This window comes from Zophobas morio, unplaced genomic scaffold, assembly GCF_036711695.1.
Source record: "Zophobas morio isolate AGI-343-1 ecotype UQ-CSIRO unplaced genomic scaffold, CSIRO_AGI_Zmor_V1 ptg000920l, whole genome shotgun sequence".
Classification (NCBI taxonomy): Eukaryota; Metazoa; Arthropoda; class Insecta; order Coleoptera; family Tenebrionidae; genus Zophobas; species Zophobas morio.
In genome coordinates this window covers 55051-61050 of record NW_026973022.1, presented here as the reverse complement: position 1 = coordinate 61050, position 6000 = coordinate 55051, and positions in this window count along the sequence as shown.

The following is a 6000-nucleotide window of genomic DNA, read 5'->3' as shown; positions in this document are numbered from 1 at the left end:
TTTACTAAAAATGACTATTTTAATTGTATTTAGTCTTTCTCTATATGTACGGTCTTTTTGGTATTCGGTTAGTACGCGCGTCTGTACTGACCCCAAATAACTTTTTTCTGGATTTTCACAGTGCTTACGCCTGGTCCTCTAGGAAAATCCAAAACGCATGTTTAAATAAAAAACTTGTTATCAGTACACCTCTCATGTCTCCTTACAATGCCAGACTAGAGTCAAGCTCAACAGGGTCTTCTTTCCCCGCTAATTTTTCCAAGCCCGTTCCCTTGGCAGTGGTTTCGCTAGATAGTGGGTAGGGACATAAGAACCCTTTTAGTTCGAGTTTAACGTGCCATTCCCACCCATGAGGTTTTATGACACGGCCCCATTTGGCGAGGGATCGGGATACGCCCGATCAACGCGACCGAAGTCTACCAGTAACCGCCCATCGGGTGTAAGCCCTCCGGAACGCCCCACTGGTGAGGGGGACTACTATCCATCGTCTACTGACTAAGCAGGCCAGTACCCGAGTTGATACGCAACTCACACACTTTCGCAGCACGCCGAGCGCAGCGGGGTGTGCTATACCACGCCCGACGTGCCACTGACCAGCATACGGCCAACCACCACCACTACGAGTCCAACGCCAATGGCCGGCCGGGGGTAGAACCCCCGTGGGCAACCGGCCCCCGTAGTACCGATTTTTCGCGACTAGTCTCCGTGGAGTTAGCCCGGATCACCGGTCGAATCCCCGCCTTTGAATCGGCTCCTCATTTATGCACTTACATGCAAGGCACTGAGTTTTGCCAGCTCGGGTACGCGGGATCGCCAACCCCGAAGGGATTACTGGAATCGCCCGTGGGCTTTGACCAGCAGTGCCCCCACCTGCGTTTAGAAGTCCGCACCTGTGAAATAATGTGGTAGGTTAGGTTTTAGGTTAAGATAGGTATAGTTAATTTAGAATAGGTATTAGTCTAGTTTTTGTTATTAATATGTTATTTCTGTTTCAGATGAACGTCGCCAACCAGGTCGGTCATCGGGTCCCCGGACGTCTTCCATAGGAGGTAAGATAGCTGTAACTAATTCATTAATTAACATTATGTAATAGCTAAATGTTATTTTGTTTCAGATCTAGAGATCCAGATGGTAGCAGCGCAGCTCCCCCTGGTAAGTTTTTAAGGTAGCTATCACTTCTTATTTTAATTTGTTTATTGTTACAGGTACGGAGTTACGGTGTCGCAATCCAGGTGTCAGCCATTCATTATGTAAGTATATTATGACAGTCCTCTTTTAACATATTTAACCTATCATTTCTCTTGTTACAGATGTGAGTCTTCAAGCCACAGTTGTGCAGATCACACCATCCCGGCGCCTCCACCAATTATCTGTTTAGAAACACAAGTGCTGGGAAATAAAATACTAAAGATTACAGTTGTTAGATGCTAGCTAAGCTAGATAAAAGAGTGTTAGTTATTATGTTAAAATACTTAAGACTAGTTTAAAATAATGTGTATAGATAAAATGATGATAAAACTTAGAAGCTAGGGTGTATAAATAAAATGTAAAATACTTAAGACTAGTTTAAAATAAAATATGTATGGATAAAATGTTTAAAACTTAAAAGCTAGGGTGTATAAATAAAATGTATTGTCAAGAATTGTCATCAATATATGTATTAAGCGTATTCTGTTTTTCATTAACCTGTCAGGTCATAATAATAGTAGTACATAGGCTTCCATATCTATGGGATCTCCTGTCCCAGAGCCCTATGGGGGTAACGCCAGTAGGTCAGCAGATATTGAGGGCAGATATCAAAAGATGGGCGAAAGTTAAGAGGTAGGTAAAATGAGATATTTAGATGTTATATTAAGATGGGCGAAAATTAAGAAGGTAGGTACAATGAGATATTTAGATGTTATATTAAGATAATTGTATAAATATGGAGGGATTTGAATTAAGATTATAATTCAGGATTGAGTTTTTAATAAGATATAATGAGTATTGGTAACTGAAAGCGGAGGTGATGTATTAAGAATTGAGAGATAATAATATGGAGAGGTTAAATAGGGGTAGTAATGCAATTAAACATTAATATCTGGTATGGTAGTAATAAGAACTGAATGTATTTGTAAGGGATGAATTAGGGTTTGAAGATTAGAAAATAAGGATATATAATTAAGATTATTATATCATTAGACGTATTGAATTAAGGTAATGTGGTATAAGAATACAAGATGATAATAATGTGGAATAATTAATATGGAGTAAATAAGTTAATATGGAGTAAATGAGTTAATATGGAGTAAATGAGTTAATATGGAGTAAGTGAGTTAATATGGTGTAATTGGAATTTAATATGGTTGAGAATAATAGGTTGTAATAATAAGATAGAATAATACGAAATTGTAGGATGATAGATAATAAGGAGTTTATGACCAATACAGTCAAATAGGGAGTTAATTAAGATGATATGAGGATTTGTATATATTAATAAGATGAAATAAAGATATTAAGATTAGGCATTATCGATTCCCCTCATTTTCCTTAGTTCAAAGGCTTCGGCACAATAGGTTTTAAATTTCATGTAAAGAGTACAATTATTTAGGAGGTTTATTAGTGGCTCCGTTTGATCCCATGTCCTGAATTCGTCGTATAGTGGGCACTCATTTAGTATATGTTGCCAATTCTCGTTAGGAGCGCCACAGTCACACTCCGGGGTATCACTTATGTTTCTATCATACAGATAGGCATTCATGGAGCCATGGCCAGTGAGAATAAAAAGTTCTTCCATTGTTGGTGCATAGTGCGTCAGGGTTTTAATTTTTCTTGGGTCAGGAACAAATCGATATGTCACCCTTCCTTTCGTGGTATCTCGCCAGTCATCGGCCCAAACCTGGTGGAGTTTTTCAAAGATCTTGGTCTTCTTTTGCTTGGTAGTGAGTCCCTCCAGGTCGTCAACGCCTATATACCCGTTATCCGGCAAGTCCCTATAATTTCTAACTTCGTAGAATATGCCCCTGCCTATAGCCTGCAGGTGCCATGGGAGTTCCCCCAAAAGCACCTGCATAGCCTCCGTGGAGACTGTCCGACAGTAAGGGAGAATGGCATAGGTAACAATTCTTTGGCACCGCTCTACCGCCCTTCGTATGTACCCCTTCTCAATTTCTCGAAACCAGACCTCAGCTCCATAAAGTGCGACTGCTGAGAATAGGCCACTCCACCACGTCCTGATATTCCTCAGTGAAGGTCCCCATTTTTTACGTAGTACCCTCTTAAATTGTCCAGTCAGCTTAATTAATCGCAGTCTTACGTCCTGGAAGTGGGGTAGGAAGTTGAGTCTCTCCGCCACCGTTATTCCCAGATATTTGGTTCGCTTCTGATATGGCAGGTTCCTAGGGCCATTTCTGACCCATGGCGGTCGCGTGTTGGATAGAATGCCCTTCAATAGCATGCAAACGCTCTTTGCCTCAGAGACTGTCAGGTTCACTCCTCCGGCCCAGTCGCGCACTACGTCCATCCATTGGGTGCCCTTACGCTCTAGCCAAGCTCTACTATCGGCTTCCACAAGTATTAAAAGATCATCAGCGTAAGCCACACAAAAAGCTCCCTGATTTTTAAGTTGACGTAGCAGAGGATCCATCATTAAGTTCCAGATGAACGGGCCACATATGGACCCTTGCGGACATCCACGGCTAACTCCTCTCGTGATCTTCTGTGTATTCCCCTCGAGCGTGACCTTCCGATCCCTAAAGTATGACTTCCAGAGCCCCAAGTCCCTGGCACCGATCTCAACCAGCCTCCTAAGGATGGCATCCCAGGAGATATTATCAAAGGCACCAGTAAAATCAACGAAAAGGCCTAATACGTATTTCGAGGTGCTCTGTCTGACATATTCCACAACCTTCAGCCACGCATCCACAGTGGATTTTCCTGTCGTAAAACCGAATTGCATCGGGGATATTTGAGAATTAGCATCGGCACAGTCCTCACTAAGTCGTCTGACCATTATTTTCTCTAAAATCTTTCCCCACGCTAAAAGTAGATATATGGGTCGGTAAGACTTAGCAAGATCTTTAGGCTTGTCGGTGGCTTTTAGGAGCGTTACCACTTTCGCCACTTTCCAGCTGGCAGGGAACACACCGTCATCCAGACAACGACGCATCAGAGCCATCAGGAAGTCCGGAGCGGCTTTAAAGAATTCTTTAACAACGGAACCCGTAATACCGTCAAGACCAGGGGCCTTACGACTTCTTATTTCCCTCACCACGCTTCCCAGGAATTCAAACGACAGCTCGGCAGTTTGCAGGGGCACGTTCTGAACGATAGGGTAGTGTATATCATCCGGGCGGTACTCACCGAAGAATGATTCCAGCAATGCCTCTGCCGATTCCATCCACGACCCGCAAATTCTGTCCCCAGATTTGATGGCCGCAATATCGGTGGCAGCTTTACGTCCTCTGCACGTTTTGTACACTCCTCCCCAGGGGTCTTTACCAACTTGCGTCGTCTCGTGTACAAACTGCTTCCAATTATCAAATTTCGCCTTCCTCAGACACTCCTTGTATCGCCTACTAGCGGACCTCCACCTTCTTTTGACTTCTGCTACTTCGTCGTCGTTCGTAGCACTCGTGTTCCCATTCCTACCACTTCTCTTCATCGTCATTTGATATTGGCGCCTGAGATGTCTAACTTGGCTGCGTTGTGTGGACAAGCTGGGAGTCCACCATCGTACAGAGTTCTTACGTTTTTGTTTCGTCCGGGACGTTTCGCATGCCACTTCCACCCATCCTTCGATACACTGACGCATCTCCTCCAGGGACAGTCGCTGGAATGTTTCAGGTCCCATGCTGTTTGCATTGCCCAGAATACTTGCCCTGAACGCTATCTTGGAATCCTCGGTACGTAGATGATTTGTACACCCCCTATCGTCCTCCTGCACTCTGCCATCAGAATTTATTACCCTCAGGTCAATAACCATGGGGTTATGATCGCTGATCCCGAGTTCTGGACGCACGTTCCACTCCCACGCAAAAGTCCGCTCCAGAGATACATTCGCGAGAGTAACGTCTATGTCACTGGAACCGACTGGACCAGCAAACGTGAAGAATTCACTGTCCTCGTTCAAGACCAGCAGTCCGCTTTCAACAATATAATCTGCCAAGATGTCACCCCTGATATCCCTGTCTCTCGCTGCTTCCATGTTCTTACTATGCCATACCATCGAAGTAGCATTGGCATCTAGGCCTAATAAGAGTGGAACCGATGAGGATCCCTGTACCACCCTGCGAACTAATTCTATATCTTGGGCAATGTCGCCTCCATACTGGCAGTATAGGCTAACAACGAGGATCTTCTGATCACCTAAGGTAACATGTGCAGCAGCCATGCAGTCGTTAGACCACTCATTTCTTAGTACAACATCACCCACACCTTTACGTACCGCAACAGCAGCCTTAGGCCGCGTTCCCGAACAATAAATGTCTAATCCGCTACCTAAACCGCACACCTGCCCATGGACCACATAGGGTTCCTGAAGCAGGTAGATATCGATCATATCCTCATTAAACCTGCCCTCAACATCCGCTACAACGCTCTGTGACCTCTGACAGTTGTATTGCATGACCCTCAGTTGCATATCTCGTCTGAGTACTTAACCTTTCTCCTCTCTATCTCGAGGCGCTTTTTATAAAAGGGGCATTCCACATCAGTGGCAGCATGGGGTTCATTATCACGATTGCCATATCGAGCACAATTGGGACATTTTTTGACATGGCTGGTACAATCGCTTAAGGGATGATTGCCCGCACATTTAGGACACTTGATCAAGTTTTGTTCTGCGCAGTACTTCTGGACGTGGCCGTATTGCGCACATCTGTGACACACCGCCACACGCAACCTTTCCTCAGCAAAAATGGATAAAAGGTCCAATATGATTTTGCCATTATTTGCCTCTATAGCTTTTAGGAAAAGCGGCCTCACCTGCATTAAAATGTTCTGTTTATTTCTGTTTCTGCA